The sequence below is a fragment of the Podarcis vaucheri genome, assembly GCF_965113315.1.
Source record: "Podarcis vaucheri genome assembly, chromosome: 6".
Lineage (NCBI taxonomy): Eukaryota > Metazoa > Chordata > Lepidosauria > Squamata > Lacertidae > Podarcis > Podarcis vaucheri.
The window spans coordinates 73,796,551-73,824,329 of record NC_138764.1 but is presented as its reverse complement, the minus strand read 5'-3'; the positions used below and the strand labels follow the sequence as shown (position 1 = coordinate 73,824,329).

Below are 27,779 nucleotides of genomic sequence, written 5' to 3'. Positions count from 1 at the left end.
CACTAAAAATTGTCAGTAACAGGCAAACCCACTGCTAAAGAAAGGCTGTTATTCCCAGGCAAGTAAAATTGTTTCTATTTTAGGTTATCTTTTTCTTCCTGATAGTCAACTATCCCAACATAGATGTGCATGCTGTTGATTTTATACACACATCATGACACACTAGTACCCCAACCTAGGGTATTATTACTCCACTTACATAGCCTGCATGGTGTACTTTATACAGAAAAGTGGGATGTAAAAACATTCTTTTGTTTTTAAAAAAATCTGCTGGCAGTTTTTAAAGCAAGAAACTGAAGTTATATGAGGCATGTGCCATGGACCCAGTTCTTGTGATGTAACATGTGGATAATGTGCTAAGAAGCAAGTTGACACACAAACATTTCATCACTCCCCTCTATGCTAAATTAAATCAGTGCTTGACAACATATAGCAGCGTGATTTTGCAAACCAGTTTATACTGAAGCATTTGACATTTTTATTTGCTTAAACTTTTGAAACAAAGTTATAAATTGTTTAAAGTGCAGTTTATAAATTCTTTAATAAAATAGTGTTTATGGCTCAAATCCTATGCACACTTACCTGGAAGTGTGCCAGCTAGAAGTAAGGTTACTTCTGAGTGCACATTGTGCTGTAAATCTTATTGTCTGATCTCTCAGCTGTGCTCCTAGTCCCGAATGTGTAGGGATAGCCCTAATTTAAGTTAACTATATAGAATTGTATTTTGCACATGCTCATAACGCTGTTGGTGAAATATGCACCAGAATATAAACCAGTTCCTTATAGCAGATCACACATTGCACTGGAGCAGAACTGTGATTGCATCAATATTTTATATCTCACAATAAAATAAATTGAATTCTCTGAACCATAACCTTTGTCAAGCTAGAGGGAGGAAAGGGGAAATGACTGCTGTTGTGCCCTTGTCTCTCTAACCCTGTGGGTAGGGAATCTCAGGTCTTGGGGGTAAAATGCAGCCTTCAATACTGTCTGTGGGCCGCCAGTCCCCCCTGAGTGCTTTTATTAGCTGGCGTAGTGGTTACAGTGTCGGACTAGGACCTGGGAGAGCAGGGTTCAAATCCCCACTTGGCCACTAAGCTCCCTGAGTGACCTTGGGCCGGTCACAGCCTCCCAGCCTGACCTGCCTCACAGGGTGAGTGTGGGCAATAAATGAGGTGGGGGAGAACCATGTCCATGACCTTGAGCTCCTTGGAGGAAAAAAAGGAGGGCTATAAATGCAACAAATAAACAAAACAGTAGTGTCCTTGAACTCTGTCCAGCAGACAGAGGACAGGGAGGAGTGCAAACTACCGTATTTTTCGCTCTATAACACGCACCCGACCATAACATGCACGTAGTTTTTAGAGGAGGAAAATCCGTAGGCATGCCACCCGTAGGAATTCCCTCCATAACACACACAGACATTTCCCCTTACTTTTTAGGAGGAAAAAAGTGAGTGTTATGGTGCAAAAAATACGGTACCCTACAGTACCAAAGTCATGTAGGGATGCGGGTGGTACTGTGCCTTAAACCACAGAACTTAGGACTTGCCGATCAGAAGGTTGGCGGTTCGAATCCCCGCAATGGGGTGAGCTCCCGTTGCTCAGTCCCTGCTCCTGCCAACCTAGCAGTTTCAAAGCATGTCAAAGTGCAAGTAGATAAATAGGTACCGCTCCAGCGGGAAGGTAAACAGCGTTTCCGTGCACTGCTCTGGTTCGCCAGAAGCAGCTTAGTCATGCTGGCCACATGACCCGGAAGCTGTATGCTGGCTTCCTCTGCCAATAAAGTGAGATGAGTGCCACAACCTCAGAGTCGGCCACGACTGGACCTAACGGTCAAGTGTCCCTTTACCTTAAATGCAATAATTAAACAAAACAATAGCGTCCTTGAACTCTGTCCGGTGGATAGAGGACAAGGGAGGAGTGCAAATTAGCCCTACAGTACCAAAGTCACGCTCATATTCGCTGCTGTGCCCCCTGCTGCCTCGAGCTTCACCCCCCGCAGGGAAAGGCATGTGGCCCTCAGGGAGGCTCCAGGCGCCTGCTTTGCCTGTCCCGACTTGGCCCTCGCCCGGGGGAGGGGCTGAGACAAGGCCGCCCCCCGACCCCCTCGCCCGGGCCAGGAGTCCGCCTTCCGGATTTCCCTCCGGGATCACCCAGCGAGGAGGGAGGGAGGGAGGGCCGGGCCCATCCGCGCTGTATGCAGCCGGATGTGAGAAGCATGACAATTGAGCGGGGCGCGCGGTGTGTGTTTGTACTACTGCAGAGCGAAGGAGGGAGGGAGGGAACGAGGGAGGCCCCGCCGCCGCCGCCGCATCCGCCGCCTGGATGGGAGCTTCGCGAGGAGCCCAAGTTCTGCGGCGTCCAGCCTGGCGCTGAGAGGACTCCCGCCCGCCCACCGACCCACCCGGTAAGGCTGCGGCTCCTCGTGGCTTGTGGAGACCCCGCGCGAGGGAAGGAGGGAAGGAAGGAGGGAATCCCCCAGCAGTGCGGCGGCTCCTCGCCAGCAAAAGTGCAGCAGACCTCGAGCGCGCCACACACACACAAACGCGCACTCGCGCTCTCCGTCCGCCTTCTGCTAAGTGCCTTGGAAAACTCGGAAGCGAGGCGGTGGACGAGGCGGCGTGGCCGGGGAATCCGGCGAGAGGGAAGGAGGGGGCCGGCCTTGGCGTGGCGTCCCCGGGAGTGCGGCAGGCTCTGCGGCGAAAGTTTGCAGGAGGCGGCAGAGGGCGGGCGGCCCGCGCTGCAGAAGGCGGCGGTGCCTTCGCTCGCCTTTTGGCGCCTCCCTGCTAGGCTTCAGACTGGGGCTCTTGCCGGAGAGGGTTTGGGGCTCAGCCCCAAATAGTGCCGCTGAGTGTATGCAGAGTGTTTGCCGGCCTCAGCCCTCCTATTTTAGAAACGAAGCCGAGGCTGTAAACCCTGCAGCAGAAAAAAATCAATGTGGGGCGGTCTTCAGTGGGTCATTTGCAAAAGAAGAGAGGTGTGCCTCGTCTCGAGCTGTCCGTTAGAAGCCATTGACACTGGGCGGCGGGGGGGGGAGTTGGCACTCTGCACAGGCTCAGATGCATTTCTCAGGTTGCCCGATGTAGTCCTGGCTCAGACTCCTGAGGCTGCAAAGCCTGACTAGCCCGCTGCGGATTTATAAACCGGGGAGGGGGGGTGCATAAGAGGAAGCGTCGCTGCTCGTGAAGTGCTAAACTAAAGCTGGATGGTACCCTTCAGATTCGCAGTACTGTACAATCCTATGTATGCTTACTTAGAAGCAAATTCCATTCAGTTCAATAGAACTTGCTCTCAGGTAAGGGTGTGTATGGAGAATTTGTGTGATGGGATATCCATTAAAAAAAGAAGAAGAATCTCAAGATCTTGAACTTCCTTTCAATAAGGAGACTTTTGCTGTATTGGACCATATGGAGTTATGTTTATTTTGTGGGGAACAGATAGCAAGAGGAAAACCCCTCACATTTTTAATTGCTGTGCTAGTGTTATCCTTCATCCAGTAAAAGTAGCACAGTAGGGGATGGGGGAATGGCCTTGCTGCAAAGGGGAGGTGGTAGCAGCTATGCTGAAACAGATCAAGTGTGTGTGTGTGTGTGTGTGTGTATGAATTTACAAACAATTGCTCACTCCAGTATTGGGGAGGGAGACTGTACAACCCAGAACTAATTTCAAATGATGGGAGTGGGGTGAAGGCTTGCAAAAAAAGAGAAGGATATACAGTGTGCAATAAATGGATAGCTTAGTTGGTTAGAGCATGGTGCTGATAATGCCAAGGTTGCAGGTTCGATCCCTGTAAGGGACAGCTGCATATTCCTGCATTGCAGGGGGTTGGACTAGATGATCCTCAGGGTCCCGTCCAGCTCTATGATTCTCTGTTACCTTGGTTGATTTTATCGTCTCCCCTTTAAAAGGCTCCACAAACAGTGTTTAAGGAATGGCACACTAAGAAGTATTCAGTCGAGTGAGGACCAAAAGGTTGTTTAAAAAGCAACCTTTTTGGGTAAAGTTCACAAAACATCACAAAGCATCAGGTAGGGAAGGCATTACATGCCACCAGTGATGTCACAGGTAATAGCCAATAAGTGCTCATAAATAGTTATGTGAGCATGCTCCACGCAACAACAGATGTGTGGTGTTAGGTGGGGATTTCATTGTCAGACCTATAAAATAACTCTTGAGTGCTGGGAGGATGAAATTTCCTCAAAACAGGTAAAGTAGCTGGGAAAGATAACATTTGGATAACATATGTATTTGTATGCATGGTGAGAAGATGGATTCAGGTGCATTAAGACATCTGTCCAAAGATGCTTCTCTGTGGGACCATAGGCTTTCTCTTGCTGCCCTTCCTTACCAGACACTCTTTGCACAGGGTGATGGTTTGTTCTACACCTACATTGACCTGAATATTTCACAGCAGGGGTCACTGTGACAGCAGGGTCCCAACTAGCTGAATCTACACCATCCCTTTTACTTCTAGATCACTGGTCCTCAGCTGGTAGATCCTAACTCACAACTGGGTTGCAGTATTTTAAAAGCTGGGTAATACCAGCTCTCATAAATCCTGAGTGTTGATCATGCTTTCTGGGGCTGATGGGAACTGTAGTTCACAATATCTGAAGGGCATCACATTGATTCTCTCCAATTTACATTCTGTTCAAGCATCCTTTATTGCATATGGTGATTACCGAAGGGATATATATTCTCCCCAAGTGCTCCATCTGGGACAATGGTGAGTTAGAACTGAAACTGCTAACTCTCAAACTTTGTGCGTTCTCTTCTGTTACTAAAAAGCCCTTGGGGATAAAGTGCCCTAAAGGAATATGTGCTAGTGAGAACATGCCCCAAGTTAGAATTACGTAGTTTATGCCTCCTTGGTGAGCATACTTTGCTTAGAAATACAATATATTCCACCATTGTGCGCTGCATCGCTGGAATCTCTGCCAATAGCTTCTTCGCTCCAAGGGTCTCAAAATGCTGTGTAAATGTTAACCAGTTGAGCCTTGCAAGCAATTAATTCCCCATGGTAAGAGAAAATACTGATAAATAGTACAAAGTTCAGTGGTGTTTTGGAATCTATGGGTTTTATAGCTCACCTGCAATTTTGCATTGGATGTAGCAATCATTTCTGGTTTAAATCTTGTTGAAATGAATGTGTTTGAAATGAAGTCTGCAAATGTTAGTTTGCAAGCTTTGTTAAGCTTTGCTAAGTGACTGGTGTGAAGATTACACATTGCTTGATAGATTTACTCTGCAAATAAAAAGAAAAGTAATCCAATCCATGTGGCATATAAATTCTTAATAACAATAGTAATAATATTTAGGATTAGGTTAACACCCCTCTCCCCAGGCAGGGCTTTGTGGACCAGCAGAACCACCACTGCATGCAGAGCCTGGGCTCATATGGATAGAGAGGCTACAATCCTATCAACAGTATCTTGGGCGTAAGCCTCATTGAATATCAGTGGTACTTATGTTTGGGTAAACATGCATAAGATGGTGTTGCAGAAAATAAATATATTTCAGTACTCGTGTTGCCTGGTTTGGCTAACTTCACAAATGTCTTTCAGACTTCCTAAAGTGCCATTTACCATCTAACAGCAGAAAAACCTGGAATGCCTTTTCAGATTAGAAGTCTTAGCAAGTGGGGCTGGAGACCTGTGGTTGAGATTTGCTGCAAAATCTCATGCTTGTTTTTGGAGCCTCTAAAGTTCATGAGAACGTATGAACTGGCATTAAGAGGCATACTTCAACAGTGTAGGTAGCACACAGCCATCGTGGCTAGTAACTTCTGATAGCCTTAACCTTCCATGAAATTTTCTGGTTCCTTTTAAAAACCATTAAGGTTTTAAAGCCATCCATGTTCTAGTCCATTCTCTTGATTCATGTATCCATTTGTAACCCTCCTCTGATTTCTCTGGGTCTCTGCAGGTTCATCCTAGTGAAATTCCTTACCTAATGTGTAGAGATCAGGCACTGTGAGCCCCGACAGCTTTGGAGAGTTTCTTGCCCCAAAAGGCATGGCGTAAATTTGTTAAATTAAAATCAAAAATTTCCTTGGCTTTGTGTATTATTTTCTCAGTGGCATTATGCAATTCACTTATGCAAAATGAATAGGATATTTTAGTTCCAGGAGGCTGATATCTGCCTTCATTGGGAGGTGCTCTGATATTCTGGGGTTAGCAATCACTAGCAATTAAACATTGCTGAAGGTCAGGAATACTGGACACAGCTTCTCTTTATATTAAATATGTAAATGCTATGTAGGGTCTCAGGAAACCTGTGTCAGTGCCAGCTGTGCAGCTAGCCAAAGCATCCTTGGCCTGTGCACTCATTCATGAAGGTGAGATAAATCTGAACTAAGTTTTATTCTGTAACAGGAACAGGAGGAGGGCCATGGCTCAGTGCTAGAGCATTATTGTTTTTTGCAAGCAAAAGTTTCCAAGTTCAATCCCCACCATTTCCCGTTAAGAGATGGGAATGTCCTCTGCCTGAAACCCTGGAGAACTGCTGCCAGTCAGTGTAGACAGTACTGAGCTTGATGGAGCAACTGCCTGACTCAGTATAAGGCAGCTTCCTATGTTCCTAGGATCTCAGAACCCTTGTTTGTTCAGGGTTCTGTCTAGTCTACTCTTCAGCCTTTTCGAAACCAGAAGAATAAAGTGTTGTCCATCTGGGAAAACTTTCAGTTTCCTTAGGAAGACAAGGAGCAAATGAGACTCTAGGATGAAGCTACTAGAAAATCAGCATTTCTTACTCATGCTGGGGGACAGGCTTCAAACTTCCTCATGCATTGAAAAAGTTCATGAGGAGTTGCACTGAGTAGCCCCACCCACTGCTACCGATGTGTACATGGGCAACATCACCTGTGTGTTTGGTGGCTGTGTGGAGGGGCCCTCCACAAAGATTTTTATGGGTAGAGCTCATAAATACAAGATCCTGGACCATTCAGGAAATGCCTATTTGTGAAGGAACTTAATGCATGGACATCTGCACAACCTCTGAATGTGCACCTAGCAGGAGGGAGGAGGGCCTTTGCAGTACACCCCCTTGGACTCTCATATGTTATTTCAGTGCATGAGAGGGTGTGAGTGAACTCAAGTGGAAATGTTAATAGAAGCAGATCACATCTTATGTGGGAGTTACAGTACATCCCTGGCTATTGCGTGTATAAGCAAAAGCGCATAAAGCCAGAACACCACCCAGAAAACCATTTAAAAACCCTTAGCAAATCCCTCCAACCTTCTCTATAGCTCTTCAAGGCCTTCTTCAAATCTCTCCAGTAGTCTCTAATCTCTTTGCAACCTCCTTCACCCTCTACATTCCACTGAGACTCCAGCCACACCCAAATGCTCTCCCAATGGCTGATGCGATTGTCATCTGTTTTTACAGCTTTCCCATTCTCTTCCCCCCTGCATGCATTGATTGATTGATTGATTGATTGATTGGCAATCCATGTAAAGCTGCAAACGCCTGGGATCAGTGTAAGATCTACCAGTATTGTGCTAGGATGCATTTGCTAGCATCAGACACTAGGGGCTTCAGTAGCACCAAGCTGAATGGACAGCTCCTCTGTATACAGACACTGCACAAAGGGACCTCGGAAGTGCACTTGAAAGACAGTGGACATCAAAGTGCTTCAAGTCAGAAGCCTCCACTTCAAGGGCAGCTATTAGCACAGAAATGATTTGGTAGCTGTATAAAAACAGTTCTAAGGGCGCTTGTATTCAACATTCTAAAACAGTGTAAAACTCATCATTATCATCCTAGCCTACAAATTGCATCAGGGTTTGAGTTTTCAAAATAGTTGAGACATGAAAAAAGCATGGTGCAAGACTAAATCTTATTAAGTAATGTCAACACTATTATGGAATCAGATTTATAGCAAGGCTTATAAAATTTATATTCAGATATGCATTACAGTTTTAAAACCAGGTGCTCATTTTTAAACAGAGTGTTAGCTACTAAAACCTCATCCCTTGTATGGCTTTGCCATACGTATTATAATGAGAACTATAACAGTGAATGCATTAAAGCTGTTTATGTACTAGGGATGCTATCCTAATCTCCTCCGTGCTGATGACTGGCTAGGAGGAAGTGTGGGCCTCATTCCACCAGCCTCCACTGGCAGAGAGGAGCACCACTGATGGGATGAGCTCACTGTAGCAGAGGCCTGACGTTTAAGGTTGTGAGGATAAGATGGGGAGGAGGAGAACTATGTATGTCACCTTGACCTCCTTGGAGGAAAGGTGGGATATAAATACAATAACAAACAAACAAATAACAGAGGCTTTCCCTTGTGTGCATGGAGCACAGCTCACTTGATGAATGCCTGCTTTGTGGAATCTAAATCATCAACTTCAAATCACTTGTTTGTTTTCTAGATTTCTTATCTGCCCTTTACCGCAAGGTCCCAGGTTGCATTACAACCACATAATATGCAATTATAAGGACAGCTAAAACCATTACAATTCTAAAATTAGTAAAAGCATTCCAAATGGATCCATTCCCAGCATAGCTCTGTGGTAAAGCACATCTTTTGCATCCAGAAGAACTCATGTTCAATCCCTGGCACATCTGCATAAAAGAGTTTCGGGTGGCACAGGACCACTGGAGAGCAGCAGCTGCCAGTTGAAATGGACAGCAGAGTCGTGGAAGGACCAAATGGCATGACTTGGTCTGAGGCAGCCTTCTCTAACCTGGTTCCCTCCAGATGTTTTGGCCACCAGCAGCTGTGGTAGCTGGAGCAAATGGAGGGAGCTCTAGTCTAATACATCTAGAGGGCACCAAGTTGTGGGAGGCTGGCTTAAGGCAACTGTACGTGCTTATCTCTAATTGAAGGATCTCATGATGAAAAGCTGACCTTTACCTTATTCCCTGGGGAGCTGCTGCTCCAAGCACCAATAATCCTAGCTGCTGCTGACGACAACAGTTGGTTAACAGCATTGGGCAAAATGTGCCTGTGGTCTGACTAGTCCAGTTATCTGATGATTAAAAATTAGGAAGAACTGCAGATGTTACAGAAGACTGGATTAAAACTGTCCTTTGGGAGTTGGCCCCATTGAATTAAATGGGACTTACTTCAGAGTCAGCATGTATACACTTGCTCTGTGAATCGCTGCATTGTAAGGAAAGGTGCGCATGCATTTGCCAGTTCCAGTGCAACAAGCAGTAGTCATTTGTGCACCTGCTTTTTGCTCCCATGTTTTGTTGAACATGGAAGACAGGTTTTGCGGTTCTTACACAGGGCATGACAAAGACGGTTGCTAGCCACCATATTTTGTCTTTGTTTGTGTCTCCTTTCAGACTAGATCACTTCTTTAAAGTAATCTAAACTGAATGACTTTCCCCCAGATAAATGATTTGCTGACTTGGGAGGAAAGGACCTTGTCTGGAGAGCTTCAAGGACTAGCCATAGATTTATGATTTGGGAACTCTATCGTAGATGTACAGTAATGCTATCAATATGGCAGAGTCAATGCTTGCTTTGTTTACAATAATTTCAGTATAAAATCAGATCATTCCTTTTGAAAATTCAAGGACAAATTTAATTTCCCTCCTGCATGGGCAGGGTAATACAACTGCCACCGGCCCCAGCCAGCATGGTCAATGATCAGGACTGATGGGAGTTGTAGTCCAACAACATCTGGAGGTTAATACATTGGCTACTCCTGCCCTGATAAAGGATTTAAGCTGAATTAGAATGGAAAGCTGACTATATTTTTCTCAAGGTGAGTACCATTGAAGTCTGTGCAGCTTGCTCCTAAGTAAATGTACCTGGGGATGCTACTGCTGTTGATGGATCCAGCATGACAGGTAAGGAAGAATATAGTGTACTTTCTTATGCCAGTTAGAAATGAAGTGTGCCCTTTAAACCCCACCACAACACTATACAGTGGTACCTCAGGTTACAGACACTTCAGGTTACAGACTACGCTAACCCAGAAATAGTACCTCAGGTTAAGAACTTTGCTTCAGGATGAGAACAGAAATCGTGCTCCGGCTGTGTGGCGGCAGCAGGAGGCTCCATTAGCTAAAGTGGTGCTTCAGGATAAGAACAGTTTCAGGTTAAGAACGGGCCTCCGGAACGAATTAAATACTTAACCCAAGGTACCACTGTATAGTGGGGCTCACAATGTTGAATATGGTTTATGTTGTGGGTAGTTATTGAGCAGGGGTTGGCAAATTCAGGCTGGGCTTTATAGCCAAGCAAGACTTTCTGCTAGTCTTCTATGAAATCCAGTTCTACCATGATAGCAAGACAACAGTAGATGGCTGTACCTCTGTGCAGATGTCTAAAGTTTCACTTAATTAGGCTGAGGAGAGGAGAGAGAGGGGATGTCCCCATTGATCCCACTGCTTTGCCTCTCCCCCACTTGGCTCTGCTACCCTCAATGCATTTGGGGTGGGAGAAGTGTGGTGTGTGAGTGCTGTCAATTCTTTTAGAACATATTTCTCCCTGGAAATGGTCCAAGTCTAAGCATATTCCTGTAGTCCCGTAGACTCTTGTGTGAGTTAGGAGAAGCTGAGACAGGAGGGTATGCAGAGCTGGACTATTAATTTGAGGGGATTTGGCGAGGGTTTATATTCCTGATTATACTACATGCAATTGATTTTATTCTTTTGGCACTTTCAAACATTGTGGCTTATCTTAGACATTTTGGACAGGTGATGAGGCTAACATTCAGATAAATGTGAAAATAGCTAGGATGAATAAACTGTGGATAAGGGGCAGCTCTTCTGCTATTTCAGTGCAAATTACTAGGCAAATTTCTAACAACCCAGTATGAATACATGTTTTTAATATGAAAGCATAGTGGAGTCACCACCATTCTTTCATCCTTTCTTGTAAGGATGCAAGCAGCATACTTGTGTAGACCATAGCACCCAATGAAGCATATTGTGGGAGTAGCATCTTTGTCTCAGGAAAAAACATACTGTGAATGCCCATAGAAGGCAAAAACACATCTTAAAATCTAAAGACATATCATTCAGTGGTGTTCTTAATGCCATGCTTTTCAATATGAACCATTAATTGATGGATTTTTTTATCTGAGAGCACCAAGTCTCTGCATTCCCCCCCCCAAAGTGGTAGCCATGTTAGTTTGTTGCATCAAGAACAACAGAGTGTTGTCCTACGCATAATAAGATGGTCTAAGGCAAGCAGGTATAAATTATGCTGACATAAAGATACACCAGATCTAAACCCCTTTCAGCAGCAAGGCTACTGCTTCTGCTCTGCCTAAGCCTGGCAGAGGGGAAAGCAAGCCTTTAAAACAGAGTTCTGCACTGTGTTGCCATTATCATGTGACCAGGCGAATGGGCTTAGAATCCAGCCTAAGTCCTCCTTCTCTGGTCCTGCCCCTGGAATGCCATCTTTTGGGGCTTACGCCAGCCTCAGTTCAGGCAGCTTTGGCCCAGCCAGCTGAGGCAGGATGAGCAAGTTACGCACAGTGTATTGGTGTATCTTAGGTTGAGCTGGGGCTGGGTACTTAACACAGGCTGAGCTGGGAATCAGACGGATGAGCTGGGGATCTGCTGCATCCTAAGCTGCAGATATTTCCATAGGATTGCTCTCAACTATAAATATATTTATTATGGCATTAGTGGCAGTCCATAAAAGCTTATGCCATATTAAATATACCTAGTCTTCAAAGTGCCTCAAGACTCTTTGTGGTTCTGTGTAGCTTATAATAGCAAACAAAAATACCCAATCAGGTGCTTAGAAAGTACAGTGGTGCCCCGCAAGACAAACGCCTCGCAAGACGGAAAACCCGCTAGACGAAAGGGTTTTCCGTTTTGGAGGCGCTTCGCAAAATGAATTTCCCTATGGGCTTCCTTCGCAAGACGAAAGCCCATAGGGAAATCTCCGGGACAGCGGGGAAGCACAGCGCGTCTTCCCCACTGTCCTCGGACCTCCTCCGAAGGCTGGCGGTGGGGCGGAAAGCCCTTCTCCCCGCGCCAACCTTCGGAAGGCTCCTCCGAAGGCTGGCGGTGGGGCGGAAAGCCCTTCTCCCCGCGCCAGCCTTCGGAAGGCTCCTCCGAAGGCTGGCGGTGGGGAGAAAAGCCCTTCTCCCCGAGCCAACCTTCAGAAGACTCCTCCGAAGGCTGGCGGTGGGGCGGAAAGCCCTTCTCCCCGCACCAGCCTTCGGAAGGCTCCTCCGAAGGCTGGCGGTGGGGAGAAAAGCCCTTCTCCCCGCGCCAGCCTTCGGAAGGCTGCTCCGAAGGCTGGCGGTGGGGCGGAAAGCCCTTCTCCCCGCGCCAGCCTTCGGATGGCTGTCCTGAAGACTTGCGGTGGGAGGAGGGTTTTCCTTCCCACCGCCAACATTCAGAATGCTGTTCTGAATCTTGGCGGTGGGGAGGAAAAACCCTCCTCCCACCGCAAGCCCCGGGAACAGAGGAGAAGCGCTGCGCCCCTTCCCCTCTGTTCCCGTACCTGTCCTGAAGGCTTGCGGTGGGGAGAAAAGCCCTTCTCCGCACCGCCAGCCTGGCAAGCAGTTTCCATAGGAACGCATTAATTGATTTTCAATGCATTCCTATGGGAAACCGTGCTTCGCAAGACGAAAAACTCGCAAGAAGAAAAAACTTGCGGAACGAATTAATTTCGTCTTGCGAGACACCACTGTACATAGCACCAGGCTGTACCCTAGCATGTATTGACCGGGGAGTTAGAGCCTGCGTGGAGCAACTGCTTCTGTTTTTTTGCAAGTAAGCTGAAGAGATTGACTTGCTGGAGAGACTGAAAGGTCATTGTCCCACCTGGAATACTGCACTGCAGAGAACAGGCTGAAGTCTATAAGCAGCTGTGGTTGTTGGTCCTCCCCAAGAATTCCTTGCTATCTAAATTAAAATGGTTTAATTGTCACTTATTACTGTTACAGAGCAAAAATGTAAATTATCCACGTCCATGAATAACAGCAAGTCCAAGTTGAGGGCGAATGTATGGGAGCCTCTGCAGGATTTTTCTCTTGGATGGGAGGCTGATCAGGATCTGATCTGAGCTGGGCTCTGGGTCCAGGCAGAAAGTTTGTCAGGACAAGTCTAGAAAATGAGCTTTGAACCAAAAACAGAAGCTTTTTGGAAGCACTCACGCCGCCCTCACTACCGATACCACTGCGAGTGTGGTCTTGAAGTTAGTGGTGTTGGTAAGTGGGCTCCCTCTGTACTGTGCCCTGCCCCCCCCCCCGGCGCATGCACACACCCTGGCCCCAGGCAGCAGTAGCATACGCTATGCCACTGCTGAAGGGTAAATTGTGACACTGTCCAGAAATGGCATGAAGGAAGCCTAGTTTCATGTTTGTATAGAAAGATACAAACCTGATTTGTCAGGTATGTTATAGTGTTCGCTAACAGCTATGTGTTGTTCTTCTCAATTCAGACAGCAGTTTGCTGCGGGAAGCATGAAGGCAGGTCACGAAATCTTCCTCCTTTGATCAAGAGAAAGTGTTTATCTAGTGGAAATGGTTCTTCCTGGCTAGGATTGCTCAGTCTGCCCAAATAAACAGCCAGTCAAGTTCACAGCCCTTGACACAGCGCAGTGTAAATTCCTGTCTACTCCTCGGTTAATTTTTCCTAACTTGGGGGAATGTCTGTGGGAAATTAGCTTTTTTCTGCCTTAATGGCTTTGAAACTGAAAATCTTAATTCACTCCAGGGACCTTGAGAAAGAGAATTGGGAAGAAATTATGTCACCTATCCTTCTTTTAAGCTTCTGTTTCATATGGACCAAAACCAATTTTTTTCATTTGTAAGAAATTTGTCTTTGGCTTATCTTTGGACTAGAAGGTCACTCACTGACTGTGCATGCTGGGTGCTTGGAGTTAGAATCAGTGTTAGAAACTCAGATATATAAGCTAGACACCAAATGGCTCCTTAAACCCGGGTTACAAAATGGAATGCCTTGTTGCCTTTTTGGGGCCAGGTGGCTTGAGAGTAATATTTTTCAATACGACTTTTTGGTTCCTGAAATTCACTCTAATTGTGCAGATAAAATATAGCAGATAGAATTCTACAGGATGTGTTGCTGGTGTGTGAAAACAGTCAAGATCCAAGGATCCCTAGGCATACACCTCTAGATGGTGGAGACATCAGATGCCATCCTGGCACCTGGGCATCTTCACTTGGTCGCAAGTGGCTGATAGCCAGGTGCAAAATGCGCCTGGTGAATTTTGAATGCTGGAAGCACAGAACCTTACATAACTATGGAGCTGTAGCTCTTTTCAAACAGCATGTCTTAATATGGCCTTGGCATCTGCTGTGCTTGTTAGTTTTTAAACTAGCATGCATTTATTCCTGTTCTAATTTATCTCTTTGTGTAGCAAAGTTGTACCTACTGAAAAACAAAGGGGTTGTGATGATAAATGTTCATTGATTGATACTCAGTTCATTTATTTCTGTTGTCTTCTAATAAGGGTTTCAGCCTGGGGAGAAGAATCTTGCCCTAGATCAGTCCTAGACACATAAGCACGTTCTGTCCAGGAGTTTCCTGTATTGCCAGTCCAGTGCCTTAGCACATGAGAAGTAGGAAATAAAAGTGCTGACAAAAAATATGAATTGTGGAGTTGGGGATTTATGTGTTTATATCATTCCTTCCATTGTGTGGGAAACATAGCCACAATGCCCCACATCTACCATATGCAAAGATATGGTACCATCAGAACATCTCAGACAAGAAAGGTAAGGTGAGTCTGATCTTTGAGAATATTCCAGGTTTTCACATCAAATAATGTAACTAAAAATTGAACATGTGCTGGTCACACTTCAAAGGGTTGGTTGCCTAATTATGCAAAGTGCTCATCGATTTCACTGGATGTCTGTTTACCATTTCTAAGAATGAAACGGGTGTTTGCTTTAATGTGGAGTTACAGTCCTGTCATTCAGTTCATTTGGCACCAAAATGGAACATTCCATCCTGGAGTTTTCTATCAGCCCACATGTCCCTTTGGCATAAGGACTTTTCGATCCATTTACCAGTGGAAGATTAAAAATGGAAGTTCTTCCTGACTGTACCAGCAAGTGGCACTGCCCACAGTGATGACTAAAAATAAACAAACACATAAAAATTAGATGTAAAATCTCACTCTTGGAAGAATGAGCTTCTCTATAAAAGATTTGTAACCCTTTGAATTTAATGGCCTAAATGACTCAGAAGAGGCATCTAGTATGATTTATGCTCTAGACAATATATTGCCTATTCCCAAATGTGTATTCGGTATTGTTGGCAGCTGACAGACATCTGTATTCTGGCTCCATGAATTGTTTCAGTTGCTCAATTTGATTAAAAATTATTTTATTTAAATATGCATCATAGGATAAAGGGTTGTCACAGCACATCATCATATATGGGTGTGATGTTAGGATATTTCCGTTCTACCTTAAAAGGGAGCAGGCTTTGAGAGTCACAGAGTCTGCGTATTTCCTGTTGACAGGAAGTTTATGTTTTTCTGTTGCTTTCGTTTCTCTCTCTCGGTGCCTGAAACACTGAAGCAGGCAGTCATGTTTTTCTCTGTTCTGACTAACGCAGAATAAACTTATGAAAAATGCTCTCCTGCGTGCATCTTTCGCTGTGCATTATCTGATGATAAGAGTGTGCATCAGTTCTGGAATGTGGCAAGCTATTTCTGGAGCTCGTGTCGCTAATTGCTGATACTGCGTGTCAGAGGGAGATCGATAGACGTCCGGAGGTGACGTGGGGCCATGATGGACTTTGTCTCCCTGGCAGTATCCCAACATGTAATACTTTACTAATAATGAGATCTTAGAGTAATTATAACTCTGGTACTATGGGTTTCACATGCTGAGTAATGAGAAGTTCAATTAGACATAGGCACAAGGAAGTCTCCCTTCTGTCTGGTGTTTACCAGTATGCCCTCCAATCTGTTGGTTCATATCAAAATTGCTCTCATCTTTGATTTGGATGTGAGTTAGGACTAGCTTGCATAAAACTGAGATGGGTTAGGGTGGGGTTGGGGAGTTGGGGAGTTGGTCCCTCCCTGGGTTCTCTGTTCAGCAGCAGCATAGAGTTGAGGGTTGAGGGGAGCACTTTCCAAGCTACAGGAATTCTATTTCCCCAGACTTCTGTCCATTTTTTGAGTGCCAGTTTGGAGTATTTGTACCTTTTATTGTACATCAGAATCCCTGACTAAGCTAATGTAGGTGGTTTTTGATTTGGTGTTGAGGACTCTCAAGGTCATTGCTCAGTTTGTGTCTCTCTTTGTAGGAATCTTAACATTCATGTTGAGCTCAGCATATCCAAGGGGGCTTAGGGCTCCTAAACCACCAAGGCAACCATGGGGTTGTTCCAACATATCATTTGCTTGACTCCATGGCATGACTGAGTGTTTAAGAGTGTTAGGTCACCACTATGTGACCTAATGTATGGAAATGAGAGCTGGACCGTAAAGAAGGCTGATCGCTGAAGAATCGATGCTTTTGAATTATGGTGCTGGAGGAGACTCTTGAGAGTCCTGCGGACTGCAAGAAGATCAAACGCATCCATTCTTAAGGAAAGGACAGATCCTGAAGCTGAGGCGCCAATACTTTGGCCACCTCATGAGAAGGGAAGACTCCCTGGAAAAGACCCTGATGTTGGGAAAGATTGAGGGCACAAGGAGAAGGGGATGACAGAGGATGAGATGGTTGGACAGTGTTCTCGAAGCTACAAACATGAGTCTGACCAAACTGCGGGAGGCAGTGGAAGACAGGAGTGCCTGGCGTGCTCTGGTCCATGGGGTAATGAAGAGTTGGACACGACTAAACAACTAAACAACAACAACATGTGAATGACACCAAGCTCTGTTTCTCTTTTTCACTGAACACAAGTGAAGAGGCTGGCTACATAAACTGAGGTTTAATCCAGAGAAGATGGAAGTACCGTTGGTGGGTGGTTCCTTTAATCAAGTATGTAGTGTTGAACCTGTTCTGGAAGAGATCACATTCCCTCTTAAGGGTCATTCAGGATCATAAGGATCATGGTCTGGGGGTGCTTGTTGATCCATCTTCGTCATTAGAAACCCATAGCATCAGGGGCCCACAGCACCTTTTACCTGTTTAGCTAGGATTCTACCTGAATAGCGAGAACTTTGCTTCAGTGAGCCATGCACTGTATTGGATTACTGTAATGTGTTGTATATGGAACTACCTTTGAAAACGGTCCAGTTGGTGCAGAATAAGGCTGGGGTAGTATAAACAGGACCAGGATTTATGAGCGTGTTATGCTAGTACTTCATTACCGTCACTGACTCTTTTCCAGGCCCAATTCAAAGTACAGGATTAACCTTTAAAGCACAAGCTTGAGACTTTAGTGTCTGAAGGATCATCTCTTTTCACATAAAACTCCCCATGCCTTGAAATCATTGGATGAGGCCCTTCTTTTGAGTACTCCAAAAATAAAGCATTGTGGAAGAATTATAAGCAACAGGGCCTTTTCCACAGTGGTCCCTTGGTTGCAGCATGTTATCCAAGAGAGGTCAGTCTTTTACCTGCTTTGATGTCTTTTTGTTACTGGGCAAATTTTTTTATTTTATTTTCATGGGCTGCTGAAACCTTTGTTGTGCTGTGGTATCCCATTAATTTTGTCCTGTAATAGGTTTTATCCTCTGCTCTCCATTTTATCTGCTTTGTATTGTGGTGTCTTCTTCTTCTACCCTGTGTTTTCTAATTGTTTGCTTTATTTTTAGAGTTGTGTGTGGGTCCCCCCTTCTTTTTTGCTCCATTCTGATAGTATTTTGTTGTAATAGATTATTTTTGTTTTCATCTTGTATGCTGCCCAGAGAACCCTTCTTATAGAGTGACAAATAATGGGATAAATAAATAATGTTAGGAATCGCTGTGAAGTTGTCATACTGTGTGGGCTGATAATGGCTTCGTGTTTAGATACTGCTTATGAATAATAAAAGTTTTTCACTTATATTACTTCGGCTATCTTCGCAACATCTTTATAGGTTCGTTCAGTTTTATTACCCCCCTACTGTGCATACCCCCATATTAAGGGTAAAAAATCTTACTATATGTAAGATTCATTTCCACCGTGAATTCACTCAGGATTTCAGAGGATAGGCAGAAGTAGACACTATCTCCCTCTCCAAACTGGGATAATGATGCTAACCTACCTTAGAGGCTTGTTTTAAGGATTACTGAGGGATTGAACATTCACATGCAGCATTTCTGTAAGGCTTACATTACTATCCAATTCTATCCATTTCACAGGTTCAAGCACAGTTTGTCTAGTCACTGTAATAGTTTACAAATAATTTCTTTCCCTTCAATTTAAAAAAATAAAAAATAAACAGATGCTGTCTTTCTGTTCTGCTTTGGTGACTGAGCTCTTCTTAGTGGCAAAAAGATCATTGCTGGCTTCTGTGTTTACATGCTGCTGAGCCCAATAGCTCTCCTGTTCAAGATTTGGGCTCCTGCCACTTACCCCAACGTAAATTGACGTTGTACTTAATAATCAGTTAGAATAATGGGAGATTCTTTTGCTCCTCCAGGCTGTCGTTTTGGGGGAAGGAAGGGCAAAGGGAGACATCCAAGAAGTTCTGTGCCAACTCTTGTTTGAAATCTAGTGGCAACCGGGTCTGTTTCAGACCATTACAAAAAATATATTTTATGCAGCATTTTCTAGTTTCCTTTTTCTATCAAATGGAGCCCCCTAGAGGCTGTCATAGTAATTGTCCTTGTAAGCAGCACAGGATAGTTCTCCTCTAGCTTAATGAAGTTAACTCTGCATTAGAGCTGAACATGGATGTGATTTGGAAAGCTGCCCCTTTGGCAACTGAAAGCTGTTTGGAAGAGGAAAATACCTTAACAGGTGCACAGATGCCTAGGCCTGGAGAGCTGTTGCAGCAAATTGCACTGCAAGGGAGCTCTTCAAACAGATTGCCCTTGTATAGGAGCGTGCCTAGGAGCTTGGTTGTCCTCTGCAGGCATACTTCATTTCTTCCTTTTATTTACTGGGGGTTGAACCATTGCAGAGGGAAGGCAGGGATAACAAACCATTGCAGTATGAAAGGTACAGCTCTATAGTAACTTGGTTGAGATGCAACACCAAACTGGGGCTAAGGGAATGAGCTTGGGATGAAGCTTGGGCTCATTAATTCCTCTTGCAAGGTAGGTTAGGCCAAGAGACAGTGACTGGCCCAAGGTCACACGGTGAGCTTCATGGCTAAGTGAGGTTTTGAACCTCGGTCCTCTGACTACTACACCATACTGCCTACTACTGAGTGCTGTATTTATATTCTGCTTCTGCATAGAGCAATTGTGTTTGCATTTGTAATGTTCTTAGTCTTGGTCTATAGGCAGCAATAATAAATTAAAAGCTAGAAGCATTTGTTGATTTCTTTTAGAAAACAGCTTTTGTTTCTTGTTAAGACATACAAATGTTTTTTAAATGTTTGTTTAGGAATGCTTAGAAGTTTGGACTTTGTAAAGTGTTTTTCTTTATAAAGTTGGGACTTTGGTTTGGTTTAGTGTGTGGTTGCAACTTGGGCTCATGGTTTGTGTTGGGTTTACAGTTTATGATTTGTCTGGAGGAGACAAACTATGAATCTGATTTCAGACAACATACAACATCAAACCATTGCTATGCTCAGTTGCAGTGCAGCAGAAAAAGGACTGGCAGAGGAGCACAGCAATGTGAATCTCTCTAAAACCCTCATGTTTGCACATATGCACTAAGCCATAGTCGACTTAGCATTTGTTATGAGCAACCAGCTCACTCTCTCAGTGAACACTTTGTCTCCACACTGTGCATTTAAGGCGGGACCAGAAGATCTGTGTAGAAGTCGCAGGGTAAAAGCAGAAGCAGACAGGCCTGCTCAGTAGCTAGTGTGCTGTTTGGAGCTGCTTAATGAAAAGCAGATAAGGAAAACATTTCCACAGTGAATCATAGGAACTAAGGTTCAGAAACCAGTAACCTTGAACCTATTGGACTTAAAATAGCTGTTTAAACTTTACAAAACTGACAACCTGGACTATTTATAGGCATGCAAAACAAGCCTAATGAGCTTGAATCCCAGCTGCAAATGCCAGAACACAAAATGTTTCAGTTTAAGGATTAATGCCCTCCCAAAAGTCTGATAGGTCACCTACCTGGAAGCCTGCTTGGTGTACTGGCAAAACTGTTAACATTTATGCAGTGCCAACCATGTGCTAAGTGCTGGTTTAACATGACCACTGACCTCGGTTCTAATACTGGTTTCTGTTTTTCTGCACTGCAGCACAGAAAAGAGTTTTGCTTAAACGAGTTTGTAATGTGAATCCAAAAGAAAAAGCCCTTGTGTTCCTGTGTGTGGAACTCAATGTAGTGCTGAATGGGGCATGTGAGAGGAGAACGAGGTCCGTTCGCACAATGGGACTTCCCCCTTCTCCATCTCCTGCTCCCATGTGCCCCCTAAACCAGTTTTTGGGTTTCCCCCAACAATTCCCAGGAACGGTAACTCTGTGAGGGGAATGGGGTCTCCTAACAACTCTCCACACCCTTAGCAAACTACTGCTCTCAGGATTCGTAGGGGGAAGTCATAGCTGTTTAAAATGGCATGACACTGCTTTATATGTATAGTTCAGATGGGGCCTTCCTTTCTAAAAGTTTAGCTCAGCCCTTGGGCTCAGTGCCTCTCTCCTCTAAGAAATGAAGACACAGACAAGGCTGTTAAGAATTAGAATCATGTGCAGTGAAAACGAAAAGTACCGAAGAAGCTTCTGTTTATAAAGCAGAGAAGCTTTGAATGAAAGGACCTTTGTGTCCACTGGTGACCTCTTTCTGACTTTCTGTCATCCACTTCCATTTGTGACACAGTGACGGCTTCCGTTGGGTTACAGGGTCAGGCAGTGCTTCTCCTACTTGCTTGCAAATATCTGAGGAAAATATTGCCTTCGTATCATTTCTCTGCCGCTGCTTTTCCTTTGTCAAACTGGCCACACAATTGGGCATTTCTGGGTTTGGGCTGTACCTCTAGGGGACATTCATTGGAAAGAATGTTCTCATTCCTGGACACCTCCACAGGAAAAGTGAGAAGGCAGTGGTGCACACTGCACAACCTGCGCCGATCCTACAAGTATCCCCCCATCAAGCAGTGGGCATGAACTGTGTAGGTGACGATCAGATGCACTGCATCCAGTTTCACGATCAGGTAAGGAGAGCCTGCTGAAACAAGCCAGTGGTTCATCTAGTCCAGCATCCTGTTGTCACAGTGACCAGTGGGAAACCAACAAGCAGTACATGAACCCAAGAGCAGTATGCAGTATGTCAAGGCATTCAATCCTAAAGCTCCTAATTGGTGGTCACCTGTTGGGCAGAAGGTAGAATGCAGTCTTGCAATGATGACAACCTAAAGATTTCACTGAATTATTGCCACTTGTTGCAGAACTTTAAGAGGGCATCAAGGACCCACTTGTTTAAAATTACCTTTGCACAAGTTTTAATTGGGCTGCTGCTTGGTTGAGTTGTGTTTTAGCTATTGGTCATTTGTCTTTGTGCTGTTATGCTGGTTTTAATGTTTTCTTGTTAGTGCTGGTTTGTGGGTAATTTTTATGGCAGTTTGCATATTGGAAGCTACCCCCCAGAGGTTTGACCTAGAAAGGTTGCCTATACATGTTTTAAATAAATCTTTATTTTTTAAAAAACATGAACATATTCTAGAAAATATCATTGGCTTATTTAATTATATATGAATTTGGCATGTAGTATTTGTAGGCGTTGCTTCAAAAACTTGTTTGTACTGCAGAAGATAGCACAAAAAATGAGTATGTACTGTATGGGTGACATTGGCCTGGTTTGCACCTAATGCTAAACTATCTTTGCTTAACAAGCCATGAGTTAACCATGAGTTTTCCCACATATGATCAAACAAACCATGCCTTGTTTCTCAAACTTTGTTGTGTTTTTCCCCAGGTATTCTTGCCTTGTGTCTTTTGTGGTTTGGTGACCACTTGGCATGCAGTGGTTAAAAAAAAACATAGTTAAGATCAGGATCTAGATTCCCATGTAATGCAAAGCTATAGTTAAAACAAATCAAAGTTTGTAAGCCAACAATAAGACATGGTTTCACATTGTGGTTTGTTGGCAGTAAGCAAACAAAACATATTTAAGCTACTGGGCAAGATTCACACATAACACTAAACCATAATTTAATAAGCCACAGTTTTATTTACCATGGTTTAGCGTTTTGTGAGGACCAGGCTAATGTATATTTTACATTACATTCTGTTTCCTCTCTCTGGCCTTGAATATTGTGTAGCAATTTACATGCAGTGGAAGTAACTTTAATGACCAATTGTACCACTCCATTGTATTACTTTTCATCTCTGCAAAAGACAACTGTAAACATGCTTCTTTTTGCACACTTCAATACAGCGTGACTTGGTACACTAATAATTTTGTGCAGGTCTCTGAAGCGAGCTACTTTTATTGCTACTTTTATCTTTTGCTGCTGAATGTTCTACTGTCCAGAGGAGGCCAAAGCTATTGAACCAAGCCAAGTAGCAATGATATTTTTGAGTGGATTATATTTTCTTCCCGAATTAGGTTTTTCAGTGTGCTGAGGTGGAGTGTTTTGTTGCCTTCTCTGAGTTAGTGGATAGTCTCTCCTGAATGATGATTAGTGAAGGGCATTGAAATTGGGTCCCTGAGCAGGTGAAGTATTAATGAGTCTGCATATAGCAGTCCATGTTTAAAATTGTTCGCTGCCTTTAATCACAAATAGTAGCTCAGTCTTTAGAATTGGATCCTTGATTTCCTTGGCTGTGTACACCAACTGAGCCTGGATCAAACCTTTGCAGAACTACCCTGTAATTATTTGGTGCCCAACCAGACACAGGATTATATTGTTAGACCTTATGAGGACTGGTGGCAGGTGTGAGCCTTAGGCTTGTGTTCTCTACCTTCCCCTTTCCTCCACATATGAGGGGAGAAAGTTTAAATTTAATCCTTCTATTTGTGGTTTGGAACAAACAACAGCTTATTCTGGCATCTGAGTACAGGAAACTAGTTTGTTCAAAACACAGTTTGTTCAGAAACAGGATATTACACCATGGTTCAGTCAAACTGCAGTTACACCAGAGAAGACTTACATGTATAGCATTACATTGTAAGGTTGAAACTCTCTGCACTCTTACTTGAAAGGAAGCTACACAGTAGGGTTTACTTTTGAGTATAGATGGGAGAGAAATTTAGCTCACGCTTGCAAATAAACCTACCTAATTTGCACTCCTTGAAACAATATGCGAACAGAAACACAGCTGTCCTTTGGCATTCACACTTTCCTGAATGTTGCAGTGCAGTTCTCCAACCAAAATATGGGCACAGTGACGGATATATATTATGGGCAAGTATATACGTTAGTGAAAATAACACACAAGAATGTGTTAGGGGAAATTACTTGCAACAAGGTTTATATCAGGAAAAGTGCTCACTAAATGAATTTCCAAGAGGAATGTTGTTTTTGTTTTGTTTTTTAAATGCAAGTTGATGTGGAAATGTCATCTGAACTTAGGACCAGAAAAATGAGAAACTGAAACCAACATTTTTGCCATACCTGTTTCTAAGCAATTTATGTAGGATCAAGTTGAATGCAATTGAAAATTTAAAAAATAGTCTCTCTCTGTTTCATGATGCCATTTTTCCTCCCACAAATGCTACATCCTTCCTGGAGTGGAAGTGTGTCACTGTGGGTTGGATAAATACATGATACAATCTGGATTAAAAGTCTACAAATAAGCGAAAATGTGTTGCTGTTGAATTACCTTTGCATGCCAGAATTGCTTCCAGCCTGTATTTAAAATTACTTTTGCATTGTTTTAGACCTTAACTAAATTTCCTTGCCCTGTATTTAATTTGTCCACCTACTTATTCAGTAAGAAATCCTGTTTATTCATGGCTCCTCCAAAAGGTTGCTGCCTGTTTTACAGTAGTGCTTGTACAAACAACTCACCTGAGCAAAACTGAACATTTCTATGAAATCAGGGCCACATTTTGAAGGAAACTGATGCCTCCACCTTGCTGAAGCTAAGCAGCTCTGGGGCTGGTTGCAAGTTCACTTGGCAACCTCATGTATACCAACTTGAGCTCTGTTGTAGGATAGAGATGTGTTCCACCCCACATTGGCTTTGCCCCATTGAAAGCACTTCTACTTGGGGAAGATAGATCACTTGATTTTTGCAAATCTCTCCTATGCACTTCAGCCCAGTGCCCTCGAAAACCTCTACTGAGGTTTAGGGGACCCTCTGGAATGGTTTGGGATGTAGCATAGTAGAGATTGATGAACACAGGGTTCCTTGCTTTGCTCTAGCAGAAACACTTCTATAGCACATTGGCTATACCCTGTTATATTTATATACATTTTCTTACTCAGTGATACGGGTTGTGGAATGCAGATTTAAATGACCCAGTTGGATGTGAATTCTAGGAGGTTGCAGAGAGAAATGATAAGTAATATTGACTCTTGGTGTTTCATTCTATGCAGGTCACTCATCTTTCTTAACCGTCACAAGATTTCCAAGGTGCCTGACAGCTAGCCAGTACAAGTGATTGTGGTGAGTCCTGCACAATGTTGTTCTATTCTTTTGATACTCAAAATCCCCACCCCCCTTGTATAACTGTAATCTCTTGGATCCTGGCCTTGAGGTAAGAAGTTAAAAGACTGAAAAATGGCTCAAAGAGGCACGTTATCTCCACAATCTCTTTCATATGCACCAGGCATTACAGACCCATTCAAAGAATTAATACAGAAAGATCCAACTGAAGGCTTCCAGTGTCTCAGCATAAAGCTGATGGATAATAAAATAAAATGTGAAATTGCTGAGAAGTGCAAGGTGCCCATGCATTATGGTCACTTAAAAGACACCTGGGTTACAACACTGAAATTTGTTAGCTAAATCATACCTCGAGGCCAGCAGTGGGCCAAATTATTACAACTTGTAGTAAAGAAACACATTGATTTATATGGAGGTCAGTTGCCTCTTTGGGTGCTGTGACAATCTTTTAGCCAGAATGTCTTGATTTATACCTACCCAAGAAAGCTTCCTTGTCGCCGTTGAGGAATACACAGAATAACAATGTATTTCATCTTGCAAATAAAGAGGCAGAAAAGATCTATGAGGCCTGCATCTGAGGGCAGCAATTTGCATGATAGATATGTTATCTGGTGAGCGTAACTACTTTTCTTGACCTCACATTATCTCTTCGGGTGAATTGGCCAAGCCTATTTTTTTTACGCTTCTTATCCCATCCATGCACATATGCCGTTTTTCAAGTGTTATATGCTTCGACATATGGAGTGTGACCCTGAAGACCTTTGGGAAAGGCTCTCCATGTCCCAAACTTGATCAGATGTCCAGAGAACCACAATTAGAGCATCTGTTACTTTAAAAAAAAAAAAACATTAAACACAGCCCCTGGAACAGAGGGCATAGTGGGCAAATCAGATCAGAGCTATGTGTAGTTGTTTTTTAGGCACTTTTTCTTTACACCCTAAAACTTTTATATATGGGTGAATATATTGACTGATTCTCCCATCAAACATTAATTTAGTGCACATGCCATGCAGGCAAAGAAGGGGAGTCCTGTACTATCCCTTTTATCATCCTATTAAAGCCAGCAGGAAAAGTATACCCTTCCTGTTTTCTGCATGAGAAAGTAGTGTAGCAGAGTGAGTCCCTTATATGCTGGCTATTGTGATTAGGGAGAATGGTTGTTCCTTCCTCCAAGGGCTGCAGAATGGACTTTGTTCAATTTGCTGGTAAGCAGCTTCTCTGTCTACTGAGTGACACTCAAAACATAGGGGATGTTTCAGAGCACTGTACATTGGTAGGATCTGGGAAGTCTTGCCACCATGAAGCATCTCAGAGGATCTGTGATCTGCCCTGAGAATGCTTTCCCTGGTGTAGGTTTTCAGGGTCTTCCAGGATGCAGTAAAAATCAGATAGGAAATAATGTACTGCAGAATTAGTTACTCAAATTTGCTTGCAGCTTCTTAAAAGGACCAAAATCTTGCCTGGATCCCATAATGTGAAACTAATGTCATCGTTGTCTTCTTTTTAACAGCCTGCTACATGATATGTACTGAGCCTTAGGACTTGCTGAGCCTCAGGACATTACAAGGCTTGCGTATAATAATGAGCACTTGCTTATTAAAGATACAGGAAGAGAACAGATACTTCAATAATTTGAGTGTGAGGAAGGATAGGTGAGTTGCTTGTAGGATGAAAAATCACTAGACAATATTGCAGGTGACCTTGGATTTCCTTTGTTGGGGGCATGTGAGTTGCATATAAGGTGCACCGGGAACACAAATAGTTTGAAGTGGATGGTGTAGCTGCTGGAGATAGATGGGAGCCCTGCTGGCTCATCCCCTACAATTCTGGTTTCTCCTACATTGTCCTGTGGATAAGTGCCAAGAAAAGGGACTCATTTGTCTTCCTGTTTCCTAACAGCTGGATTGAGCCTTACACAGCCTGCCGCATTCCAGTGCAATGGCATGCTTACTGTGGGACCAAAAGTATTATGAATGCACATTGCTGCATTTTAATTCCTCCCATTGCTGCAAATTTCAGTGGGCCAACCCAGCACAATGAATCATCCTTTGTATGGATGGCAAGCAAGTTAGATCCTTTTGGTGTCATTAAAATCTCCATCAAGCAAACAGAATTCCATTTGTCACAGTGCAAACAAAGAGTACAAGAGATCCAACTTCCTTGTCACTAATAAATTAGAGCCAGTGTGGTGTAGTGGTTAAGAGCGGTAGTCTCATAATCTGGGGAACCGGGTTCACGTCTCCGCTCCTCCACCTGCAGCTGCTGGGTGACCTTGGGCTAGTCACACTTCTCTGAAGTCTCTCAGCCCCACTCACCTCACAGAGTGTTTGTTGTGGGGGAGGAAGGGAAAGGAGATTGTTAGCCGCTTTGAGACTCCGTAGGGTAGTGATAAAGCGGGATATCAAATCCAAACTCTTCTTCTTCTTCTACTTGGGTCATGCTAGGGTAATGGTTAGGGGTGGAGATAATTGTTGTGTGTTCTCAGGAATGAGGATTTCTGAATCCTACAAAAGAAAGAAGGATGAACCTGTGTTTACCGGGTGGGGTAAACTTTCAGGAATCACCTTACAGTGGCTGATTGATTCCCACTTACGAATTTGATCAAGTGATTTAGACTCATGTGCCTTAGTTCAGCTTGCTGCCTATCAGTCAGGGGTGGCATGGCATGGATAACTCTCCTTTCGCTGACTTAATTGCCATTTTTTTCAGAACTGGAGCTGACTTTAGCACATGATACCTCACAGCAGGTTTGCCTTTGACTAAGGCAGCCCAATGGGCCCAGTCTTTTAAAGCTGGTTGGGGTTGTCTTTGGATATGAATTAAGAGATGATTAGCAAATGGGCCAGATCCTTGCCCCCACGTCCTCCACAGGAATACTTACCAGCGCATGAGTCCATATATTAAAGTCATGGTGGGACCCTTCCCCTCTGCACCACACCAAAAAAACAGAAGAAAGGAAAGGAACTCCATTACTAAGAGGGGTTCCTACCTCCTCATCCCACATGCTGCAGTCCTGGTGGAAAGAAATTGACACACACACCCCCCAAGCCGACAAGTAACATAGCATAACCTTCCCCAACTCGGTGCCTTCTAGGTGCTTCACCCCCCAGCATTTCTGACCGAGGCTGGTAGGAGTTGTAGCCCAACAACTCCTTGGAGGGCACCTGGTTGGGTAAGCCTGACCAAACATGTCATAGAGTAGTCAATGTGGTACCCTCCAGACTGTCGTAAACTGAATTTTGAATTGTGTTTCAGT

At 43.9% G+C, this 27,779-nt stretch overlaps 1 protein-coding gene across 4 annotated transcripts in view; it reads left to right on the top strand.

The window, feature by feature from the left end:
• SYT2 (synaptotagmin 2) overlaps positions 1–27,779 on the top strand; it is a 136,664-nt gene that overhangs the window by 70,692 nt on the left and 38,193 nt on the right. For 3 of the 4 annotated variants that reach the window (XM_082227426.1, XM_082227424.1, XM_082227427.1), the window contains one exon: positions 24,454–24,523. The gene's annotated coding sequence lies outside the window, so the exon portion shown is untranslated. Of the gene's footprint in view, positions 1–2,287; positions 2,410–24,453; positions 24,524–27,779 lie in introns of those variants that run through there. The other variant, XM_082227425.1, reaches the window with a different exon arrangement.